General features: G+C 45.1%; 1 protein-coding gene across 5 annotated transcripts in view; it reads right to left on the bottom strand.

Annotated features, from left to right (window-relative positions):
* RASSF7 (Ras association domain family member 7) overlaps positions 1-26,661 on the bottom strand; it is a 230,501-nt gene that overhangs the window by 138,968 nt on the left and 64,872 nt on the right. The window contains exon 1 of one of the 5 annotated variants that reach the window (XM_085644818.1): positions 8,374-8,537. The exons of 2 other annotated variants lie outside the window; for them this stretch is intronic. The gene's annotated coding sequence lies outside the window, so the exon portion shown is untranslated. Of the gene's footprint in view, positions 1-8,059; positions 8,308-8,373; positions 8,538-26,661 lie in introns of those variants that run through there. 2 more of the 5 variants (XM_085644823.1, XM_085644826.1) reach the window with 2 other exon arrangements.

Below are 26,661 nucleotides of genomic sequence, written 5' to 3'. Positions count from 1 at the left end.
GCCGCCCCTGGTGGAAGCAAAATGCGAAGGACAATTTGAACAAAGCAATAGATCAAGAAGGCTGATCCAAAGCCATTCTGTGTATATTCATTTATTTATTGTTTGTGATTTTTTATTACAAGGCTGACGAACAGCTGAAGAGTTCTCTAGGCCAAACATAAAAAGTAAGCTAGTTGGGATCAATATCATTTTAGGATTGAGCGCATGGTAGTAAACACTGAAAGCAAGTGTGCTGACCTACTTAGTCTCTGAACATAACAAAAGTTTCCTTTTTTGGGGTGGGAAATTAGAGAGTGAAGTATGGCAATCTTACATGCACTGTCCCTTAAACAGCAGCAACTAACAAAGCTAGGGCAAAAATTAGGGTAGGATAGAATCAAATCTCAGATTAGGAGCATCTGGGAATGATAAAAACTTTGAAATTATTTTGTGGGAGGCGAGTTTGGATTGTTGCTTTGGATGTTTTCTATTCGAAAACCTTCATTTGATAGATAGGACATAGCGGTCTCCGTACACGTTTTAGAAGGCTTCAAAAATGCTAGAGTGTGCTTGTGCGAGGGGACACTCTATCCTCCTCCTCTTGTCTTCTCTATCACCACTGGATGTCTATGTTCAATTTCAATGGAGTTGCCCCAAGAATGTGCTTTCCTGGCAGGGGTGTGTCATGAGACAAAACCCCTTTACAACAATTTATTCAATCAAGTGGCTTGCTCAAACATCAGATCCACTGGCGTGACTGGTGTGACAAGCGTGACATCCACCATCCAGGAGGGTCATTCATCCGCGAACAATTGTTCTGCGGAAAAATGTGAGACTTAAGTGCTCCTTGGCAATGAAAAAATTAAATATATCTTTAAAAGGTAGATAACTTCATATCAAAAGGGGAATGGCGCGAGTATACATTAAAACTTCTCAGGTAAGATTTATAGATGCTCCTCCTTGTGTCGTGGGCGCCGCACACCGACTCGTCGAGTAGTGCCAACGGACTGCGCTGGTTGTCCGAGCCTTAATCCCCCGAGCTCCGTTAATCGGATAGGGTGCGAGTGAACAGCGCAGACAGACACACAAGACAAAGCGGCATCCCAGGAGTAAACATGGAGGGTGCATGGGCTTGAGATAAGCAAGGGGGCTGGGGGGGGGGGGGCGGGAAAGAAGTGGGGGTCCGTGTCACTGATCAGGCCCCCATGGCTGTGAAAACATGCAATTTCTGACCGCAGACTACAATGGAATGTTGTATGACAGAACGGAAAACTGGCGATTTCATCGACAGACGTCATCACCATGAGTAGTTCCCTGAACTTTATTGAACACGTAACAAGTTTCTATTGTACGATATAAAAAAAAACGCGTGAAATAAGGGTCAGCTCCTCTGTGCACGGTGCGGTTCCGTTCGACAGTGTCCCGCTGACGTTATCAGGCTTCATAACATGGGGTACCCCATTGACCCCACACCGAGAAGGTTCTAAAGCCCCCGTGGTGTTTGCATGAGAACACCCCCTGCAGTTGCACCTAGGCCTGGCTAACAGAACAGGGGTGTTCAGGACCTCCTCGGCACCTGTGGAAGGAGGTGGCCTTCGCGTGCCGCGAGCTCGCAGCCCCCCAGGAGGCCCATTTCCTCCCCACTCTGAGGGTGCTATCGCTCCACCTTCCCATTAGTCCCCCGTGTGTGAGACCAAAAAGCCTGGGAACGCAGCGCTCTCCCGAGGTTATCTCCCCTCTGACAGAGCTGATAAAGGGAACAATGAGGCCTGCCAGGCCCCGGAGGCCCCCCCCCCCCTTTACACTGCAGGTTTCACCACAAGAAACGACAGTCTCGCGCCTCACCCCCACAGTCTACGGGGAAACCATGCGCGCGAGGACACGTCACAACGAACACTGCTACGGATTTCACCCCAAGACAAAACACAGACAGAACCACTATTGACAATAGTCTGCTTGGCATCAGGGTGTCAGCCCAGGCACTCCTCTCCTCTGGGTTTAAACAGAAAAAAAGTTCGACTGGGAAAGGGCCTGGGAAAGAGGAGGAGCCTGGGTACCGTCACGGGAGCGGATAACTTTACAGGATTAGCTGCCCACGGCCATGCTGCAGATCGCGCCAACTCCTTACCCCCCTTCGGTAAATACTGACTTCGAATGCAGGGGGGTGGTAATAAATACAGAAGCATAGCGTCGACTGTTTTTTTTCTTACATTTGAGTTCTATTGCATCAGTGATTTTTTTTTTAGTTAAAACAATATATATATATATTTTTTTTTAAAAGCCAAATTTAACGACCTACACTTACTCGAGTTCCATGGAATCAGCAAAACATAGAAAATAAAGATAGTTTAAGTGTAATACCACAAAGTAACACTGCTGATTCCTGCCTGGGTACACACTCCGCCCCCACCATCCAGAGACACGAGGAGGTTTCAGGCAGCGCCTAGAACCCTTGTGATGGATGGACGCTATACACGAGACTTAAACACAAAGAAATGCAATTTCCTGTCCAAACTATTTATAACAGTATACAGGGGAGAGGGGACTCTTAATAGTAGCTGCAAAAGAAAGAAAAAGTCAACAAACGCCAACTTAGTGTTCCCCCGACAACCCTGGCAACAGAATGGCTAGGGGTCACTTGTGTTAATAAGTAGGTCATTACGCACAATAGGGAGCGCAGTAAAAGATTTCACTGCACTCCCAGGGTGTGTCGAGAGGCGCAGAGCCAGAATGCATATAGCATACAAAAAAAAAGTGCAGCAAAAGTCGCACACTCTCGAACGTGTTAACAAAATTCCAAAATGACAAATATAGAAATTAGATAGCGTACGTCTGAACAAGAATCGCCTGTAAAACAAAAGCAGACATTGAAAACGAAGCTTGTAAGTACTTGGTAGAAATGCCAGTCTGGCTGCAATTTACACGTTAGAGCCGGTGGGGTGAAGAAAGAGGGATGTGGCGAGTGCATGGGGCTCTAAGACTTCACCGAGCTCGTTGCACTAGGATTTCTGAGTCATCAATGCGGTGGGCAGCGGGAAAGAGACCGAGGTTTGCCACATGACTCCTCGTGCTGTGGATTATCAGCGGCTGCTCTGACGTAAACAAGGTCAGAGTGGAGCGTGAGGGAACTCTGCGCCCAGGAGAGCAGGGCACCTGCAGCAGGCGACAACAGCGAGACTCCAAGTATGCCGCACAGTACACCAAGTCCACGCTTATCGTCTTCACACAGAAAGCAAACACTGATCAGGGCGCGTGACTCCAATAACAACTCCAAGTTTAGCCGAAAGAGCTCTTCTGAGGTCGCTGTGTAATCTGTGACTGGTCAATACAGCTTCTGGAGCCCTTGGCATTAACTATTTTTTTAAATCTTAAACCAGGATTTATATTTGCCCTAACCACAGTTCTGGGAGTACCTCTTGTTCTGGACAATTAAAGGTAAAACCAAGAGTAAGCAGGATAGCCCTTGGATGTGTCACTGAAATCCCCGTCACACACCGCTGCAAACAGCAATAGTCCTCTGCCTGGGAAAACCTTGAATAGGGGCCCCTGTGACAGGGTAAACAAAGGTAAAGCTGGAGACCAACTGGGGTCTGAGGAGAACCAGCAGACGTGAGGGCCCAACTCACAGAGGGCCTCCACATGCATGGCGGAGGCCCCACACTCATGGACAGACCTCCACATCGTAGTTTCTCATTGTGGAGGTCCTGCCATGGCTGCGAGGCCTCTGCCTTGAGTGCGGAGATCCTTGTGAATCGGGCCTAAAATGGGTCACCAGCCCAGCAACCGGAAACTTGCCTGATCTTGTAAGCACATAGCACTAGAATCCAAGGCATTGAGTGGAGTCTGTGTGACATCCAGACAATTAACACCCAGCATTACTTGGAGCAACCATGTCCATACAAAAGTACCTTTCCTGGATTACAATTCACCCATAACCGGAAAAATTCGAACACAGAAACAATACTGAATCGTCAACAAATATTGCCTGCCACCACAATGACAAAACAACTGCCAGAATGAGTTTTCAGGATCGTTCTGGAAACGTGGAACCTCCATAAGGATTTATGAAGGTCACCGAGTAGTGTAAAAATTGTATGTCGTAATTTATGGAAATTACAGTTGTATAGCTGTCCTGAACTGCCTTGGCCAGCCATGAAATCATAAATTGATGTCTGCCATCAATAACCATTTGTATACCTTCCTCCTGAAAGCCTATTATTGTAGAGTAAACTGGGAAAGTTATTGCCTTTGCGCACTACTCTTGTTTACCTTGTAGAACGAGAGAGGGAGGGGGAAGAGGGAGAGGGAGATCACAGTGTCACTGGCGCAATTGTGTTTTGTATATTCTCTTTGATGTATATTATTGTTTTGTATGGTCTTCGTTATAATTGTTTTGTTTTTTTGATTAAATGTACTTTTTTTCTTCTGTGTATATTATGTTATTTATTATGAGTTGTTGAGTCATGTACCTTGATTAAGTGTATTGCTTAGTCAATTTTTGAGACTCCTCTTATATGGATGAAGAGTATAGCTATATGTACTTATTTACAAAGTAATGGATATTAATTTAATGAAAAATAAATATTTTTGAAATAAAACAAAATAATGTCATAGAAAAGTGTTCTCTTTTGTGGGACAGTTTTTTTTGCTGTAAATATAACTTGAAGGGGTTTGTTGTGGTTTAATTGAGGATGTTGGCCTGGATCCATCTGTTAGAGAGTCAAGAATTTTGCTAGCTTTGTTGGATATTCCCACAAGATAACATTTCTGAGAAAATGAAGTTCCAGGATGTAGGACTAGATTTTCATCTCAATTACTGATGGCATTCCCATTTCAGGATTGCATCGGACCCATGAAAACAGATGGGTACTTGGCGCAGTTCTTTTGTAGGGCAAACGTATGCACTCAGAGCTTCCATCCATCTCAGGCCAGGGCTGCTTTGTTTCCTCACCATTGTTTCCCCAAAAAGCTGCATGCCGTGAGTCCACTAATCCCGTTTCATGCTAGGCTGCACTGTGCACCAACATGCCGTCAGGCCCGGAAAGAATGCCTCTGCCAAGGGGGCCAGGAAGCCAAGCTGCACTGGCATTCCTCCACAACTGCTCATTGCTCCCTCAACTTGTTTTTTGAACTCAGGACCTGCACTGCCAACACAAAACAACCTCCCCGAGCGAGTAGTGGGGTCACAGCAATTTTAGTAATTCATCCACTACAATCAGTGGGCAGCACTGGCATTGCCTCTAAACCGCTCCTCCTCTTTCCCATAACCCACCTCACTTCCTGCACCATTGTTCAGAACTTACAGTATGACTTTACAGGGAGTGCGGGAGTCACACGGCAGGACCACTAGTGTTCACTACAGAACTAAGAAACCATCCAAGGAAGGATATTGGTTCCTTCAAAGAACGTTTACTGTGCAGTAAATTGAGCAGGCATTCTATGTGCGCATTAGCTGTTTCTGAGATCAAAAACCCTGGTTAAACAAACACTACACACAGGACATCCATCAAATGTATGAGCACGTGCAAACTGGTAATTCCATGTTTTGTATCAACAACTCACTTTCATATTAAATCAATTTTTAAGGTACAAGTTAGTTAATCTTTGAGCATCCATCGACTCAAAGTGTTATTCACGTTAAAGAAAGTGTGTTGAACACACACACTCCACACACCCTGCCACCGCCCCAAGATCAGTGGGCAGCAGCAACCAGTTGGTATAAATAAGGATTTCCTCTGCATAATTGTCTTGAGAGAGTTCAAAATGCTCCATGGAGAGCCTGCAGGCGTGATCCGGTTTGCTCGAAGAGTCTGCACATAGATGATGTTGGGAGCATGAGCAGGTTATTGACTGTTGCTTTCTCCGGATGACTTGGAAGAATGTTGATATTATGCTGACCTAACAGTGCACACACTCTGAACAATGAATATATAGCCATCATATTTATAATTAATTTCATTTCAAACTCGGATCTGCCATGTCATTGAGGTACAATATATACAGTGATATTCTACACCCCAGGCGGACAGCATCTATGTTTTAGAGACCAAGCCCTACGAAACTCCTTTGTACTTATGTAGTAGATGGGAGAGTGATATGTAATAAATATATAGTTTGGATTAACTAATGAAACACGCACCCACACGGGAGTCTGGGCACCAGCACTGCAGCTCAGCAGTGTAAAGTGAAACCTTCGCCGCCGGAGTAATATAGCAGGGGCCTATACATCTCTCCTCGGCTCTCGAGGGCCATAAGAGGTGCTCTGCGGCTTTCTTCTTGTGGAAGTTCACTCACAATTGTTGAGAAAGATACAGATGTCACACTTGAACCATGAGAAGGTAACAGCATCTACCACGTGGCCCTACAACACATTTTCTTCCACGGGCGCCCCAGTATTTAAAGCTACATAAAACCACTCGCCCATACGTTTTTCACTGCACCAATCGAGTCCATCTGCTTTGAGCTGTTTCCAAGGATTCGGATTAGTAGGGGAAGGGGAGGGGGTTGAATGTTTTCATAGATGGACTACATTTGGTCAGTGAAATCGGATTGTTTTTACAGTGTGCCATGCAGAGGGCAGTGCTGGGGTCAGGGAAGGACTGTCTGTGCCCTGAATGTCTGGCACCGGCTCTGTGTAAACACGCTTCTCCAGAGTGTGGCGTTTCACAACACTCACACCCGACACAACTACCCTGAAGTGAAACAAACAGCTCTCTGAAACAAAGACAGGGGCAGGACGCATGCACCCACACCATGTCATATTTATGAGTTCAAATGTCCATCAAGCCACAGCAAAATTAAACTTGTTCCCAAAACATGTATATAAAGCAATTGACGGCTAACGCGTGTGTATGCAGTTTGACAGCCACATACAGCCTGTCAGTTTTCCACTGCAACTGGCGTAGACCCGGGTCCCAATGTAGAAAGTTTTTGCTTCCAGGAGGTGTGAGTATATCTTGCCCAGGAATACAATGGAGCGTGTGACTCGGAGAAACACCCTGGTAAACCGGGCCCGCTGTCCCAAGCTTAGGCAACTCAGTTGTATATGAACAAACTTTACATATTGCTTGTTTTGAAACAAGCAGGGACCTTTCTATCAGAAATGCTGCGCAGATTTCCGAGAGAACGGTAGTGTCTGTCCCTGGTTTGTTTTGAATTCATTCACTATTTTGTCTGTCTCTCCGGTGGAGAGGAGCCTCTTTCCAAGAAATGATATGTATTGTTACTCCTGATCCGCCCCCTCCTGACCTCCAGTCTCGGAGTCGCCTCCTTCTCAGACATGCAGTTACTTGAGTTGGGCCTGCGCTGTCATTTTAAACCTCAGCTACAGACTAGACGAGGTGTGGGGGGTTGGGGCAGGGATGCACTTGCAGAAACCCTTCACACACCTGTAGTACTCAGGCACCACGTTTAATGTTGTTTTAATTCACTTGGTGTTTTTGTAAAGTGTTGATGCAGCGAAAACATTGTTTCAAAGAGCTCGAGAAGGGTAGGGGAAAGGAAACAGAGGAGGAGAGAAAGCCACTGTGAAGATCGGCCGACTCCAGAGCATGAGCCTGACGGAGAGGGCACTCCTCGGGCGTCCGCTGACTTTGGTGCAGCCGGTCTCCAGATGGACACGCAGCTCTCCGGGTCGGCGCCCTGGGGGCCCGGCGACGGCCTCCGCCAAATAAAAAGAGGGCACCGTTCTCTCTTGTCTGTATCTTCCGTTAACTAAATACTTGGAGGAGTAAGGCACATCACCTCAGGTGTACTTTATTCTCGATTTGAAGCACCACGATGACCGAGATGGGATGTATACAACATACCATAACAGACACGACGCCAGACTACTAACTACACGGCACATAACCAGCCTCAGCTCGGAGCGTGCCCTCATATGCGGTGCAGCACGCGGGTACGGCTTACAGAGACTCACGTTTTCGAACTCATAAAGTATTCCCAAAATCACGAGCCTTTTTCATTCTGCAGCTTCAGAAGCACAGTTAAAAGAAAGAGCTAAACACAACACTTCTAAGTAAACTAATTCACAACAAAACGTCTTGAAGACTTAACAACAAAAGGAGGTTGTACACAATACTTGCAACGGAACAGGTAGGACCGTGGACGCAGCCAGGAAAAGTGCCCCTGCAGGTGGAGTACAGCGCAGAAAACCTTCTAGAACCGAGTCGTACAAAGCTTGACAGAAGGACCCGGGAACATGGGCTGCGTGGCAAGAGCCGGGGGGTGCAGGGGGTGATGCAGCGTAAGTGCGGGTTACAGGTTTAAACTACACTGAACCCCTCCACATGAAGTAAAGAGGCGTCAAGCTGTCGGCTTGATGGCAGCACACGCGACCTATCCGGCACTCACGGGGTTCTGCACGTTACAGGGAGGGGCGTCAGCTGGTCCTACCTGCTGCACACGGACTCCCCTCTTCCGTGCAGGTGCTGGCCCGGCTGCTGCGCTCTCAGCTGAGCTCCTGTGCGCGCTCCTGCAGCTTGAAAGAATGTGAAGAGCGCGCTCCCGCGCCACCTGTGGCTGCCTCGCGCTCGCCTCCCCGGCGTTCATCCATTGGTCCTTGCTTGCAGCGCGTTCCCCTCCGCCTTCGCTGCAGCTCCAATTTCGCCTGGCCCCGCTTGGCAGGTGTGGGCGTGGCTTCTGCGCCCCTCCTTTGCATCGACACAACCCACAAGCTCCTTCAGTCTGTGCAACCTCTCCTGCTGCCCTAGCGCCGACTGCTGTACAGTGCTTCTGCACCTGTCAGAACCCTGCATTCCTGGGAATTGTTCAGCTCCGTGCTTTGCGTTGCATGCTCTTTCTGGAATCATAGCTTGCAGGATTTATTGCAGATATACTTTAACTTTATTACATTACAACATTTATATAGCGCTTACTACCCCTATCTGGGACGCTGAAGAGCTTGCTACAGGGCAGCTCCCAAGATTCTCAGGTCCATGCGTGACTACTTTGGCCAGTCCCGTTTTCTTAGAATTCTGGGGCTAGTATTATTATTTTACCTAGTACAAAACCAGGACTAAAAGTCCAAGAATTCTAAGAAAAAAGATGGGAGTGGACTATCAATTCATGCATGGGCCTAGCTTCCATACTTGTTTACATGGGTAACTTAAAGCTACACGTGTAAGGTTTGTGGTTGGAAGTGTGTTGACTGTGTTTTGATCCTATGTAGGAAGTGTTTCTATGTTGTGCATGATGGCCACCAAAGAGCAGTTCCTGTGTTCTTGGAAGTGGCGCTTTACAGTGTGATGGATGAAGCCTTGTGAGCGAAAGGGATGCGCAGTTATGATTTTCAGCAAGCTGGGAGCTTTGAACAGCTCTGCGGGTCTTACCATGGTATTTCTTATGATTATAGTCCACTTATCTGGTTAAGTCACTGAGATGTCTAGTCTGTTTAAAGTTTGTGGTCCTGAGCAGGCATGGGTTGGAGGAAGGAAGACACAGTGGAGAGATCTGCTAGGAAGTACTTTGCCAATAATATCCCATATTCCAGTGCTTCCCAAACTTTTTAGAACCATGACCCACTTTGTAGCATGACAAGCTTTTACGACCACCTAGCTTTGATAAACATGAGACAGGCGATTATTTAATGTAACTAAAGCATCAAATGGTAGTGTTCTGTCATTTACAGACAGCACTTTTTCAATTTAATTGGCCACTAAATGTGCACAAACAAAGTTTTGCTGATAAAACTGTCCTGTGCAAAAATGATAACGTGCGTGGAAATTTAGTTTCAGTGATTATTTATAATTTGCGTAGTACCAAGTAAAAATGTCTTGATGTTACATCAGAATTACACAAAAAATGTGCTTCATTTTTGCTTTCCAAACTGTTGAATGTGTACAGTTCACTTACAGGTATTTTAATTATTTTCCGTATTACAAAAAATGACAACCAATAGCCTTTCCTTTCACACTCTCTATACCCCAGCAAGATTGCCACATATTTCACATTACTTTTCTTTCTCTGACTGCAAAGTGAGTAGAGTCTGAAAACACCAATCCCCATGTTAAAAAAAATAATCAGCAATTTATTAGAAGTTAAAACATGGCATATGACCTCTGTCATCGAAGCACAGCAAATGTGACAAGATAAATGCACATTTTAAGGCACCTTTATTAATTGCTTGGACTTTCACAACCTAATAAAAAGTGGTTTGTGACCCACAGTTTGGGAAACGCTTCCATATCTGATTGTGAGATGAAAATAAGCGGTCCTAGTATGTAGCTTGTTGGGACCTGCAGTGGTGCACTAAATTAAAGTCCTTTGTTGGGCAGCTGCATGTGGCAGGTCTCTTCAGTTATTCCATGCCTGTTCAGTTTAAAGCCTAAATGTCTTAAAAATGCACAGCGTTACTGTGTGCTTCAGCTGGACACTGCAAGTGTAGGGTGACCAGATAGCTACATCTCATAAGAAGTACACATTTCCTTTCCTAGACTTTTAAATATCATGGTTATCAGATGTGCTGGTCCAATTCGCTCAATGAAAACGAACCAAGACTACCACTCCCAGGATGCACTGGTATGTAAAAGCAAGTTCGGGCAATGGAAAAGTGGTGTTCCAATGACATGGAGCCATTTGCTCACCCATTGAAAGTGGGCTAACTGGCTGTCTAGCCGTCTAGTGGCCCCAAGTTGAGCTTGACATCTTCGATCGGTCCTCCCCTTTTAGCCTATATCTTGATACATAGTTTACCTTGTGTTTTTCTGATTTATAACAAGAAATAAAGAAATCTTAGGGTGAAGTTGAATTAAAAACCCAGAACCGACAGAAAATGTTACATGTGAGATGAGGCCACTTGACAAATAAGTTGCCGCCCACTACTGTGCCTGTCAGTTTACCTACTAGGCATTTCACAACATGGCGGCACGTCTTTGCTGTGCACAGGGATACTGCCTATCCCTGGACCTAGATTATAAGGGAACACAGCTGGTCCACTATACATTGTTTGGAAGCACTTCCTGAAACACCTAGGAGGGCTGCTGCTACAATTATGTATGGAAGGAATGCTACTCGTGCACTGTACTCCATGGGATTTCTGTCTGCTGTGCCCTGCAGTGCATAGTTCTCTTGACAGTCCACCAAGAACAGCATTGGAGCACTTCCTGTAGCATCTAGCAGCCTTACCTGCTCCAGCCTTGGCCTACCCTGGAGTTTTGCATTATGCTATTCTGTTGTCTGTATTACAAGGAAGCCCTGTATGACCCACCCTGAGATTCATGGGAATACTGCTTGCACCAGCCAATTCAACATGAGGACAATGTCTGTCAAGGTCAGACTGGCCTGTAGGGCAAGCAGGCAGTGTCTGATGGGCTGGTATGACAGGTCAGTGTGTGGGCCCTTTTTTTGTTCTTTATAGACCGGTTTTATGGCATGCTGTGCAACTTTTCACTGTTAATTTCCCTGATATTAAAACAAACAATACCTGTGGCAAACTAAAATCCACGCAGACTTCCATTCCACACAAAACACTTTTGCAGTGTGTCTTTACACGGTCAAAACTGTCTTAATTTGCAAACACGGGCCACTTTTTTTTTAACTATCTAAGACACTTTAGTTCTGGTGCCCGGGCCTATTTTCTGTCCCAGTCCGACCCTGAGATCTGTATTGCATGGGAACACTGGCTGCCCCACACAGCATTGCGTCACCTGCAGTAGCCCTTCTTTTGATTGGACAGGTGCCAACCGACCTTTTCATTGGGTAGCATCCCCCGGCACTTTGAGAAGTCCCATAGTGTGTTTAAATCACTCCAGTTCCACTGAGGACCGTGACCGGAAGCAGTTACTCCATTTGCAGCTAATGGCTAGAACCAGCTCTATCTTGAATACATTGAGCAAAAACCCATATATCCATATAGAATTACATATATACACAAATGCTAATGCTCACCCAAAGGTCAGACCAAAAATCTCTTTTTACAACGTAGCAAAGCCTTAAGAGGTGCAGGAAATAAAATACACTGCCTGCAATCTTCAGAGCCAAGGTCCGTTTTGAAGAGAGCGCTGAAAGCACTACTGCCACAAAGTAGTATAGAAAAAGATAATGATTCCCACAAATCACAAGCTAGCCATTTTTATTAACATCTTATCATACACATATTTGTCAATAGAACCGTATGCTTGGTGATACACAAACCTGAAATTAGCAAAAAATACATCTTGAAACTAAAGTGACTCAACAAAAATAGACAAGCATTTGCAATGCAATAGTTCTTGCATTCACGCGAGTTTGGGCTATTGGCATTGTAAATGACAATGCCTTTTATTTATGTTTTGGGTTTTAAAGCATAAATAAAAGGCGTTGTTATTTACAATACTAATAGCTTAAACATTTTGCTAGATATAAAAGAGCAATGCTTGAAAGTAAAGAATAGCTGTGTCCCCGCCCTGTGTTAAGCATACTAAATGGAAAGTCTGTCTTCAAATTGCTGCATTTTATTTCTATAATCCGCGGAATTTCCATTTCATCAAGCAGGCATTTATTTTTCCCCAAGTTCACAACAGCTGCCTGGCATCTAACGAAATCCTAACTAGTTACCACTCCCACTTACCCACTCCCTCCTCACATGTTAGGAGTGGCCCGAAACAGCTCCTGCAGCTAACGAGGTCCCGAAACAGGCCACAAAACCAAACCGCTATCCCCACCCAGTCACCCCAGCTGTCCCAGTCAACAGAACACCAGCAGCACCGCTCTGCCGATGCCTGACCACAGCGCCTTCTCGCGACTGGTGCACCCACGAAGCTCTACCTGCACTTCTGTGGAATGCAGTAGCGATGTTAACTCATTGTTAGCGAATGTTGTTAGTCTAGGTCACTCAAGTTCAGCAAAGCCCCCAACACACGTCCGCAAAGAGAAGCAAAATGTGCTGCACAGGGCTAGGCCTAGCTTTCCCCATGTCAGCGCTGCCTGTTGAAAACCAGAGCTATAAACTCATTGCCAATTTAGCTTCCACAGTTGTGGTCCTATTACATTCAATCCCGATACCTCGCCTACTCACTTACTAAAATACTTGCTAGTTATCATGCATCAAAGTTATTAAAAGCACTGCCACGTGTTGCAAGAGTAGGCTAAAACTTTAAAAATTGACAGAGCTGTGAATTAGTTTGTGACAAAATGTGCGGTATATTGACCTTCCATGCTCAGTCCAAACCACCAGCAGACAAACGTCTGAAATCACAGCAGCAGGAACAACATCACCACAGATATCCTGACATTTTCTTGTTATTTGAAAACTGCAGCTCGCTCCCCTTGCCCCGATATAAACCCGGAGGAGGGCGTGAAGTTAACCACTGAGGGACAGTTACTTCCGTTACATTCCAGTGCCTCGTGGAATTGTAGGCAGAGTACTAGAAACAACGGAAACCATAGATCTAATACCCCCATCCCAAAAAGAGAGAAACAACCCAGCCTTAGCTCTGGAGACCACGCTGTTTGTGTGGCAAGCAGTTCAGCCACTGGATGGGGAGTAGAATTTGAAAGTGTGCACAGGATCACACATTGTGGTGGTGCTGTGGTTTCATTGTCTATTAGATGAGTAAAACAAAAGGCATCCAGTTTACCAATTAAATTGGCTCCAGTGACACCTGGTGAAGCAGACACTCCCTCCCATACACCATCAGGTGCACACAGCAGTGCGACAGCAATTAACAATCACGTCAACCGTCATACAAAATATGCACCTTATAAACCAGATTCATTCCAGATGCATCCATTGTCCCATATTAGCACTGCGCTTCCTCCAACACAACCAAATTACCCCCCACCCTTGCCATACACACTGCAGCAACCAAGCGCATGAAAACTCAAGGAACTGGCATCCAGCACCCCTAACCCGACTGCTCCCCCCTTCATGCCTCCATGCCAGGAGCGGGCCCCAAAGCAGGCACTGCACCCAAGATGCCTAAAAAGAACAGGAGAGCTGATGTCATATCCTCTGCCTCATAGGCTCACATGGAAAGCAGACTATGAAATGCAGTGCTCTCTCACCCGGAGCTGGGCAGCCAGTAAACTACAAGCAGGCAGTATGCAGATTTATTCACCAAAGGCCGCTATAGTGAAACCGAAATCGCGCGTGGATCACTGAAAAAACAACAATGAATGAAGGGAGAGCTAGGATCTGCTGGGGCTGTGAAGGAATGTTCTTGTGACCCTGCTGCCGGAGGTTTTTCAGCCAGGACAGCACGCAATGTGGGCAGAAAGCATTACTGTGGAGAGCCATTTAAAAACAAGTAAAGCGACATGATCCCCAATTAAACTTACAGCACGGCTAACTTTGCCTTCCACCTCAGGAAGCCCATCAACAATAAGCAGCGCAACTCTGGGGAGTTTGCTTTTGGATGGGGGAAGGGGAGGGAGGAGACCTCACGCAAAACAAAGATGGTGTCGGCCTGTCCAGATGGCCCGTACTAAAATTGGACAGGGCGGTTACCAAAAAGCCCGATTTCCAATCACGCACCATCGTTTAACATAAACGATGACACGAGCCAACGGAAAAGAGGGGCAGGGCTTCAAGTCCCCTTCTGGAATCGTATCGATTCCAAAAGGCCCTCGCATAGCGAGAGCAGCGCATGCGCGCTGCTAACGGCAATCGAGCCTAAAAAACAATGTTGGCAGTCTGGTATCTCTCTCATTTGATTAAAACACCCTCATTTTGTGGTAACCCTTTAACAGAATATATGTTAAAAAATATTTGTAATGCATGTTTATAGAGATCTTTTTCCCCTCGTTTGTCAGTACTTAGATAATTGAAAGCAATTATGAGTCATAATTTAAAACGGATTGTGTTATGTTCATTATTGTACCTATTCTTAATTTGAAAGGGTATTATAGAAGCTTTTTAAAAATTGTAATTATGTATTCCTATATGTGTAATCCTGAGTTATTTAACTTAACCAAAAACATCAACATACAAACAAAAATTATGATTATTTACTGCCTAAATAACTCCTGGAACTCATTGATCCGGTACTCCGATAGTTGGAAGGGTGCATGATTTAGATGTAGAGGATATCAGATTACAAACAAAGTATTTGAACGGTAGGGGCAATTTATAGCTAAATGTCATAAGGAAACCCTTATTTCCATCCTGGGATTTGAGTCACAACTTAATGCATTCTATGAGTCCTAGCTTTGGTTCACTTCAATAGGAACATAGTGCCAGATTACAAAGAATTGAAAAGTAAAGCCAGACACTGGAAAATGGGTTTCCTCGGTGACACCTAATCATCTTGTAACCTAAAGTCATCTTCTGCTAAAATAATCAAATCTAGAGGGAAGAGAGGATGCTGTAAATCAGTACCAGACACAAGTCACACACAAAGGACGCCCAAGCAGCAGCTCTAGATGTGAGTGAAATATAGTCCCAAAATCACGGGCTGTCACTACCAGGATCGAATGATTGCATCAGAATCAATGATCTTCTGAATGAGGCTATAAACAAGTAATAGATACACTGCCTTGGCTTTCCCACTTTAGTAAAGTCTAGCGTTCCTGAAATGCAATCGGAATTCTTTTCCATAAGAATACGTTTCCATTAACCTGCACTCTGGCTAACTTGTGAATTATTATTACTTGTACTAGGCATGCAAGTATAACCCTTGCACGATTAGTTACATAACCACTCGCATGACCACAGGTTTGATAGGCTGCATAGCCGCCCGCATTGGCACTGCATGACTGCATGCATGACCACCTGCATTACCGACTGCATGATCAACTGCATGAACAGATCGCATGACAGTTTGTGACAGCTTTATATAGCTGATTTCATGTTGAATTGCACAGTAGATCAGGTGACAATTGGATGATACGCAGCATGATAAAACTCTGACTTTGTGAACATCCTGCAGAGTAGCGTGGTCTACAAATTGCTTTGGCTAGAAACTTATGTATGAATGCAATGTAATATTCTAATCCTATTAAGTGTATGAGTTTCAGGTGGACACTGATGGATACCTAGGTCATGCTGATTTAAAAAACAGAGGAACAGCCTTTACAACGCAGGCTGAGCCACGCGTGCCATTTCCCCACAAGCGGAACCGCGCTTACCAGGCAGTGCGTGGTCTAGATGCATGGAATGGAGAGAACAGGAAGAGGAGGCTCTGGGATGTGGTCTGGTAAGTGGCGCTGGTGCCTGGTTTTGGGGGGTTGAGGAGGTAGTTATTAGAGGTGTGGGTAGTTTTTAGGGCTCTGGGGGGTTGTGTTGTTTTAGGGGTCAGGGCAGGGTCGGGGTAGTTTTCAGGAGTGGGGTACATTTTTAGGGCGGGGGCTGGGGTTGGGTTAGTTTTCAGGACATTGTGGCTGAGATTTAGGGTTCTGGGCCGGGCGGAGGGAAGGACAGTTTTCATGGCTGGTGGGCAGTTTTAGGGCCCAGGACAGGGGGGCTGAGTCGGGGAAGTGTTTAGGACGTTGGGGTGTGTTTTAGGGATCATGGCGGGGAGGGACAGTTTTCAGGGCTTGGGCAGTTTAAGGGCTCAAGGGCGGGTCTGGGGCAGTTTTTAGCACGTAGGGCCAGGTTTTAGGGATCAGGGCGGTGTAATTTTTACCACGCATATCCCTTTACCAATCATGCCTTCATCACGAAATTGCGTGGTAAAGGCATGCGTGGTAAAGACTTGCATAGTAAAGGAATGCGTTCTTTAGACATATTCATTGTTGAGGCCGTGTTAAAGAGGCAACAGTGGTTTAGCCATGCATGCTTCTATCATACAACCAAAAACAGTCCAGGATGTTTTAGTCCAATCACTTCAGTTGTAGAGATTTTAAGTCCCAGAAGGCACGGTTTGAGTAACAAGGTGACTGTCCATAATTCCCTGTGACCTACAGCATACCATGAAAAACTCCACACTCTACCCATGATATTTCCATCTGAAAATCCATTAAAAAAAACAACTGACACAAAAACCCTCTGCCACAGGCAAGAAAGCAAAACATTTTACAGACATCTCATGTCTCACTCAGTATCAGGGTGCAAGTTTCATATCCTAAATCGCAGTCCTTCTTCACGAGTCTCGCAGCCTTTTTTAGTTTATCATTTTAATTTAATGATTCCCTAAACCTGCAATCATAATTTTTCAGATAAAATATGTGTGCTTCATCCAAAACTTTACAATCTCTCTCCTCTGGGCTCTCGGCTAGCAAAATCTTTTTCTCCATGGACTGCGACTGTCTGTATTACTACTCAGTTTCAAAAGTGCCAACTACTATCTCTTTTTGTTGTTACTTTGTGTTGTAATAATGATTGCCATTCCTTTATTGATAGCTTTTGTGAAGCAGAGGGTCTTTTATTTTTTTTTATTTTATACTTTTATCTTTTCTCTATAGATTTATTTTATCTGTTTTATATTGTCATTGTATAAGTTTTACATATGAGTCAGAGCTGGGATAGAACCAACTGACCACGGTGGAGGAGGGCATCTTTCTTCGCTTGTTTGCCATGACTTCATTTCTGGATCTGAATGAAAAGAGATTCTGTAACCAGGGCATGACAGGGCATGCCTATGCCAACCTCAGGTCATGCCAGCACTTTCCCTTTCTCCACTGAAGAGTGAGTTCCACCCCTGAGCCAGTAAGTGCTGGAGTGACTCATGAGGTGCTGCAGGTGAGGAAGGTAGGATCCAGGAGCTCATCTGGGTTTCCACAGGAAAGATAGCCGGTAATATGCTTGTGTGTGTACTTGTGCAGCATCTATTGTCAAGCACATCATAGTGCTTAGACCATGTCAGAGACTTTAAACAAACTAAGTCAGAAGTTAGTTAGGTAACACTGTAACAATGGGCACAGGTCCCACGTGCACCCACATGACTATGTGGGGTTAAATAAAAGCCACCCTCGCTAGGATTAGTCTAGCCTCACCCCTTCTATGATCAATATACTAAACATCCCAAAAGGTTAACTAGCAGGAACTCTGACAGCTCTTTGAATTATGACCAGTGCTACTACAATTATGAGATTCTATGACCATGGAGTTTCCACATAATTATGCATTTGCCACGTAACCCAAAATCTGATGCATAATTGCAGATTTCAACAAAAAAAAACATTTATTTCTATCTCAACTGTATTAAAACTTACACAAAAGGTCAACTAGTCACCTTCCTGTGGCTGATTGCAATATTCAGGTGTTAAACTGATACTAATTAGGTGAAATGTCTGCTTAGACAGTATTAGTGCATGTTAAAATGACAATGTAGCTAAAATAAAACTAGCAAAGAATGTAGCACATTAAGCCACATAACATGGATTTTCTTGCCAGATAATTTGGTCAACCGAGCTACATAATTTACTCTTCATTTGCTGCATAATTCCAGTAATCCTGGTACTAGCACAGAACTCTCGCATTTTAACCCATCTCCAGTGTGTTTATTATTTCTAAGACACTTCTCATCACAAAGACAATACTGCAGGAACACACCCAACACACCCTAAATCTTTAAGGAGGCACGTTTACCCTGCCCATCACTGTCGTAAATGAGGGATGAACTACTGATAGGCAAGTTTTAACACTGAGGATGCGGTGCTGTTTCTTCGCTACGGAAAACCACTCCGAGCCCATTTGTTCAACCAGAGACATTTTAAGGGATGGGCAAAGTGGGCTCTGGCCCCTGGCCCAAGCTATTCAATGTACCCCTGATAAAGCCAGCTCTGCTTTGCAAAGTCAAGCCCTGATGATCTTGAATAATTCTTAAACATGTTGTTCTAAATGCCCTTTTCCTTTGATTTATTTTTAATGCTGGTGAGGAGTGAGAGTCTATCACAAAAATTTGCAGAGAAATGTGTTTATGTTTCATGCAACATCCATAAAAAAAGTTATTTTAGTTCCAAACAGGACCTTACATATGAGAAATTGGAGGGTGTCACAGACATTATTTGCAGTAATATTAGTGAGCTGCTGCTGTGTTACGATATTGAAAACACACGCCACTGTCCCGGAGTATTAGATGTAAACACATTTAGAATATGGACGAGTGTGTCTGTGCATTGTCAGTGACCTGGCCAAACAGGGCATGAAAGAGTTCAAATTCAAAACTGTTGAAAACAGGGGCCCCCAAAATACGTTAGGCCCAGGGCCCCCAAAGTCCTTATAATGTCTCCGTGTTCACCCAACAGCCTTCAGACTTACTCTGTCTCTTATATCAGGCAGTGCATGGGTGAACCTTTTAGGGGTTGAGCACTGCACGAGAGTTCAGCACTGGCATCAATTAAGAACAGACATTGAAAGGGATCCCTTCTAAGCCCTACATTTATATCCTTAACATTGCAAGTACAAGACACTGATCTCTTTTTAATCAGCATGCAGTCCCTACTATATTTTACGTTGTACTTCCTGGTGCATGGTACATGTGTTCCTATTTCCCAGAAGTATTTCATTTTTCCTAGTGTTTCTGTAGGCTGTTTTTCGTGTAGCAGGTGAGCTTACAATGGAGCGTACAGTAAACTGAGTCACATCTAGGTGCCTGGGTGTGTATATGGTTTGAACAAACGTTCATGACAGGACATGACTGAGGACTCAGCTGCCAAGGCTGAAGACAGTTGATTTCCCACAGTGTCTGTCACTGTGTAATAGACGTGTTAAAACTACATGCTCATCCAATCTTTGGCCTCTCTGCAGAGCGCACAGGGGCATGGCCACATATGTGTCCATTGCATTGTATGAAGAAGTGAATGAAGGTGGTACACAACTGTTGAAATATTGACAGCACCTTAGTAAATAAAATGCAGCACACGAGCGCGCGTGTGTGTGTGTGTAAGAGATAGTGAGAGGGCATGGTGAAGTGTAGGAGATGAAAGGAATGCACATGCAGTAGGAGAAAGTGGAACAGCAGCGCTGGAGAGGAAGAACATGACGTGTGAGGCATGCAGTCGAGGGACTTAGAATGAGATGTGTGACGAAAAGGGCGTAACAGAGTGAGACTGTAAACTAGAGGAAAGTAATGTGAAAGGAAGAATGGGAGAGATTACTTACTGATTTAATGTTGAACAAAAATCAGTGTTACCAAGCATTCGTAAAGCCAATCGGTATGGCTTGTTTTTGACGCATGCGTTTGGTGTTGTATGATGTATTTGGCTGCACTAACACAGGGACACATGAACACCAGCCATGATGTGGCAGACGATGTTAAGCACAGGCGTTGGCAAACAAAAACATTTGGTTGGTTACTGGCTATTGATGTGTAGTGCAGCAATGATGCTTGGATGTTTACGTAAACAGCTGGCTGGAGTCTTGGAAAATGGAACACGAGAGACATCGTCGATGCAAGATGAAGCAGGAAGGCGACCTTGGGTTTTAAAAAGGCTGCATTTATCACGTCCTACCTCAATTGTCCAGAACAATCTGCCGCAAACGTTTGTTGTTTGTTTTGTTTGTATAGTGCAAAGGAGGCAGTTAACGGCAGTGCCATAGAGAGTGTACTCTACTCACTGGTGTATAAAAAGAGGAGCACTTGGAACTTAGTCTAAAACTGTCTGACGTCACAAGGGAGGCACCTGATTGGTTTCTGGTTCAGACTCCACCACCGCCACGTGAAATAAACACGCGCCACCAAGGACAACTTACAGAGAGAGAAAAGCTAAAAGTCGCAGGCCCCTGCACCAGGTAGAACCGCGCTACTGTTCCTAAAGTCTGTCTGGACATTCAAAAACTGCATTAAAGTGCGACCCCTTCCGTGGCCACCTGGCATACGACAAAGAACCTCGCCCCCTGGCGAGGGCTGTAGACCCTCACTGCACCAGGAGGGGCAAGCTCTGCGAGCCTCCGGTGATAGCACGCTGTTCAAGAGTTTTAAGTAAATACTAATGTAGGGCAGCATTAGAACCCACAGGCAGTTTAACAACCAGTTGTCCTCATATAGGCCACTAGGCCTCTCCAGACACTGGTCTATGGCACTGCAGAGTAAATCTCCCGCGTAAATAGTCAAGTAAATGTTCCCTCTGTATGTTCTTAAGAGGATGTCTTACCATACAGCACACCAAACACCGCCTTCTGACGTGGTGGTAGCTGCGGTGGAAGGGGAGGGGGGGCAGGGGTGAAGCATTCCAATGTCTCAGAAATCCCCTCCATTTTGCAAAGGGGAAGGTTGAGCAGCTCTTGAGGAAACTGTGCCTGGCCTCTAGGGCTGAGACACATTCCCCAGACGCATTGTACGACCCCGTGAGATCCCTGCTATGCAGTGTCAGACAGAGGCGAGGTCAGGGAGGTCTGTGAGCCTGGGGAAGAGTCAGAAGCTCATAGTTGTAATGTCTCTCCATGTATGCCAGGCCGCCTCTGCGCATGCAGGCTGGTCCAATGTAAGACTCTACCCAGCATTCTCCACCCAAAGGCCATTTTAACAACAACCGCCTCTATTTCTAGTCAAAAGAGAAACATTTCCCACCTCACAGGGATTGTTCCAAAAAGTGCCTCCTTTTGTCAAGAACAAGCTGTCTGTCATCAGCCAGCGGCCATTATCAATTGACCAGGGGGGCTCAGGTGCAATAGTGTTGTGCAGCTCAGCGTAGGCCAGGGCAGTCCTGTGGGCAAACCATACATCCGGCAGAGATTGCCTGAGGTTGAGGCAGCTGCCTTTTAAAGTCTGATCAAAACATTATCGGCAGATATAAAAAAATAAAAAATTCTACAATCCAATATGTTCAAGTGCCTTTGCATCGAGATGCCCAGCCTTAGGGTCTTCATCGCGCGAGCTGCAAGATGCCACCCTGCACATGGGGTTATACCAGGACGTGGACGTGGATGGGGTGGGGGCAGGGCAGAGGGAGAGCACTTTGTTTCCCTTACACCTTGTCCAGTGACAATTCATAATCAAGCTAATCCCCTGAGAGGCGCGGAGAACTCCAGATAATAGTCCAATTTGCCAGGGCAATCAGCGCCTGGATCCAGCTGATTAGCTGCTGCATTGATTGGGAGGAAAGATCCTCAACACCCAGGCATGCCCCCGTCAGGGGGTGGCGAGGGGCGCACAGTGGACACCAGCACACTCCGGTTTAACCCCTTCCCTCAAATATCTTGGTAATCACCAGATTGTGTTACCGGCTGAAGTATGCACAGGACGGGCTTATAGCTCTTTCTGAAAATTTAAGAAAAACATGCCCAAGGAAACAACCACATTCATAGGAGGCTATTGACGAATGCCCCCCCTAAAACAGAGAAAAAACCTCAAAATAGGAAGAGAGAAACGAGAATGTGAGCTGATGGTGACTTTGCCTTAAATACAAGACCACACCCAATCCCAAACTCCGAGGGACATCTTCTACAACAGACATCTGGTAACACTGCTCCAAGACAAGAACAGTTCCTCTAACCGGTATTTCATGTTAACAATACCTCCCAAAATAAGAACAAATCTACCAACCGGTAATTCTTCAAGTCATACTGCCTCCAGTACAAGAACAAACCAACTAACCCTTGACTATGTCATATCAATACTACCTCTGGCACATACACAAACACATCATCAGAGTGACCTACTCCATCACTGATAAATGATAACACAATCTGGGACAGAAGAACAATCATGGGCAGGTGCTAACACCATCTCTAACAGAAAACCATGACTACCGTGAGGGAGATATGCTCCACCACCAACAGAGGGTAGTACTTCCTCCAACAAAAGAGCAAGCCCCATAACCGGACACTTCTTTCTTGATAACACTGCCTTAGTACAAGAACAAACCCTCCAACCTAGTGACCTCCACCCAAACTGAAGAAAACCCCGCCTGCAGCCCATGCACATATCCAACATGTGAGTAACCTCCTTTAAAACATGGGCAAGTGGTACAATTGAGGAAATATTAATTTTGTGATCAGTTATGTCCCCTATCGTAGACCCCAACGGCTCCATGTACATGCTATACGTACATGTATGTTCCCTCTTGCTCCAGTTTTGAAGACGCAAATATATGTGCGTCCACCGTCAACATGTCCTCTTTCAGATCCACCATGAATGGGTCAGATATTCCTTTCCTAAGTATGAAAGGCCACCGACTTTATGTGGTTCACTTTCCACATTTTACAGATTCAGGCGAGTAGGCCCGAATTCTGTCATCAAGCCTTTTCCTGCCTTCTGCCTCTGAAAGCTCCAGTCTGAGCCTGCATCTGTGACCATGAACTTTGTCTCACTCCCTGCGCGGCTAACGGTGCCTGATCCAGCCCGTCGCCTGCCAAGAACTGTATTTCACCTTCAAGATTATCTCCTCCGCCCCTCATCCGATGCATTCCTGTCTAGTAGTTTAGGTAAACATTCCTCCAGATACCGTGCAAAGGGGCCAGGCCTCGCTGTCCTCATGCAAGTAATTCATAACCCTGTTACCATGGAATATTCCTACCCCCTCGCATCTAGTGTAGACACTTAGACGCTTGTACACGCACTAGTCAGTATAGTCAGTATAGAATAAGATTCTATCCTAAGAGACCTCTCTTTTTGGATAACACAGTTCTTTAAACATAGGATATTAGATATGATTTGGGATTAGGTTGACATAACCCCAGATTTTTGTCTCCACATGTAGAGCTAAATGTCAAGTCCTTTCTCCCTCTAGTTGCACGTCAATCACACGTCATGCGGCTGCGCACGCATCTCTGCCAAATATTTCTGCTGACATTGCAGGATTCTCTTATGGATCCACCCACTTATGACATCATGTATGATGACGTTGTCTAGTTACGCCTATTCTAGTTACGCATGCATAGTTTATTTTTCTTATCAGTTGATACGCCTACTGCATCTGTTTTACTGTAATGCCTTTTCTATAAAAATGATTACCTGTCAATAATATATGCCCTTCCTTCCTGAAATTTCGTGGTGATGGAATAGAACGCCAACAATTCGAATTGTGTTCCTTTGTATAGGAATAAAGCCTTTTTAAACCTCTAATACCACAGATTCTGCCTCTCATTTTACTGAGTTATTTTTAATAGACTTTACCGCATAAAAAATAGTACCGGTAACGAAATATTTACCACATAAATTGGCGCCCGAACAGGGACACTTTCTCATCTCACGCGCCGGTGGTGCGTTGCAGGCCCGGTCTCCTGCCACAGCTGAACGGACAAAAACGCGTATCTGCAGGATTTCCTGTATCTCCCTCCGGCCAAGCGGGGACGACTGAGGCTGCGATCAACACCCAGACGAGGCGGTGAGAAGTGCGAAGTATCCCGACCAGAGCCTAGCTGAGAGAGCAAGATCCGAGGTATACAGAGACCCGCCAGGTTCCGAAGTTCCGAGTCCAGTCCGGTCCAGTCCAGTTTCAGTTCCGTTCCGAGGCTTTCCGTTCCGAGCTACCCGGTGAGTACCATTACCGGGGAGGCATTTAACGTGCACATAGTCTGTGCCGGTCAAGACGGGTTTGGGTACACAAATCCGGTCTGCACTGTTTTAGCAGTGTATCTGTACTGTTTAGCAGTATATATAGTATGTTTTTCATATAAATAAATATAAATAAGTATTATCTAGTGTCAGTATTATGTCAGTAACTAGTTTTCTATTAGTTATCATTGTTCGTAAAACTGTTAAGTGTTAAATGTTTCAAATACGTTCTATATACTGTGGTGTGAATGACTGTTCATTATTGTGTTTTTGTAAAGTGTGTTCTAGTAATAAGGTCTAAAAATGCCGCTCTTTTCGAAACTAAGACAGATCAAAACTAGAAAAGGTGTACTCGAAGAAGCCGTTCCCATCCCACCTAGGGACACTCCAGGGTACTTTATGTATCATAAGCATGGCCTAGATGCCGTATTATTTCTTGATTTATGGGTGGACTACACCAAAGAGTTACCAGAGAGTCAGAGATGGCCCGCAGCGGGGACCTGGGATGCAGATTGCATCATGAGAGTAGAAGAAGAATTATGGAAAAAGAAAGCCAGACAGTCACAGAAAGATGCCATTGAATTATGGCGTAAAGAATCATATAGACGCACGGAAAAAGCACTCAGACAGGAAGAGAAAGGTAGAGAGAATTCAAATAAAACCCGAGAAAATCTATTACTTGAGGAAGGTACCCGAGTAAAATCAGAACAAATAGACAGACAAAGAAACGCCCTTATGAACGGTATGTATCCACTTCTGGCCGAAGGGTTACCTAAGGCTACTCCGGAAATACCAAAAGACTTGCCACCTCCATTGTTTCCGATAAAAGCACATCCCAAGGGGCATCCTAGAACCGCAGAAGATGTTTTCCTTTCCTCCTATTTAGATGACGCAGCTCCCGAGTATGCTAATACCGCACCACATAGACCGCTTGCCGATGATGTGCATCGCCAAGATTCTCCGTCTGTACCTCCACAACAACCAGCTTCGACACACATTCCGACAAGCACATCTGTTTCTACAGCTTTTCCCGCAACGACGGTTGCTGTCTCACCTTCAACAAATCCTTTCACGTCCAGCACCCCAGACGGTGCTACAGGGGGTACGACAGACATTTTTTCTACGCCACCCAGAGGAAATAAATTTTCCCTTAGAGAATTAGCACACCAACGTACGCCCAAACTAGCAACCCCCGACATGCTCAAGGAACTTCTAGTAGATTGTAGATATGATCCTGTGCCCGGTAAACGGGACGAAATGCTGCTGTCATCATTACGTATTCGACGAGCTGCAATATATTTAACTAAGCTACCAGGAATGGCTACACATTTAGAAAATATATATCACTTTGTCCAGTCAGGACGAGGTCCTGAAAGTATTAGCAGAGCCATGGAGTACCAGAAAGCGGAGGTACAGGGCCAACTGTTACGTTTCCTCATAAACTGTGTAATCAGAAATCAAGACCGGCCTGGGGTAAATACGGAAGAAATGCAAAAACTTGTCACTTGGGGTAAGAATATATCAGAAGGGAGACATGATAAACTGTTATGTATAGTAGCTATGTACCGAAAGATCCGCAAAGAAGTAGAACGAATACACGAAGAAAGATTGGAGGTAGATGCCGCTGACCTAAACAGAGAGGAGGGGGAGCAAGAACCAGACCAAGTAGATACAATAGCTTATGTAGGTAGAGGAAGATCCCATAATAATACCAGAGGTTTTAACGACCCAATACGTCCAATACGTCCAGAATGTAATAGACATCTTCCAAACCCTATGCTAAATACAAAATCCCCTGAACACTTATTCCAAGCCGCTGATAAATTACTCCGAGATCGAAGGGGATACCACGTGCTCGATTCCATGGACGAACAAGAATTAGCCAGGTCAGCAGTACAATGGACTGACAGTCCCGGCGAATACAATGACGATGTACTTGCACACACGTTTCTGAATCTAGACCCATATGAACAACGTTTAGCTAGTATATACATGATTCAACACCTCCTTATATTATATAAAAACCAACACTCCGATCCAGGACCCTTACCTGACATATTGACAGAACTGCTCACAAATATCTGGAGAGGGTCAGGTACTGATTTGATTAAGGAAATTCTAGAATCCCGAAACCAATATTTAAATTTCGTATGCCCAGAACACGTTCCAGTTCCCATCATGGGGAGAAAAATGTATCACATAGATAGACAGAATCCGTTACGCGAAGTACACCCAATTAGAGGTGCCGGTGATAATTTTACACGCGTGTTTGTATACACGCCTATAACTAAACTAGAATTATTAGAAATGAAGAAAGTAGTACCCAGCCATGACAAGGACCCAGCAGGTTTCCACCGTGAGATAAAGGACATGTTACTCATGGGAG

The sequence above is a fragment of the Triturus cristatus genome, chromosome 3_1 (genome assembly GCF_964204655.1).
Source record: "Triturus cristatus chromosome 3_1, aTriCri1.1, whole genome shotgun sequence".
Taxonomy (NCBI): domain Eukaryota; kingdom Metazoa; phylum Chordata; class Amphibia; order Caudata; family Salamandridae; genus Triturus; species Triturus cristatus.
This window is presented reverse-complemented; position numbering and strand designations above follow the sequence as displayed.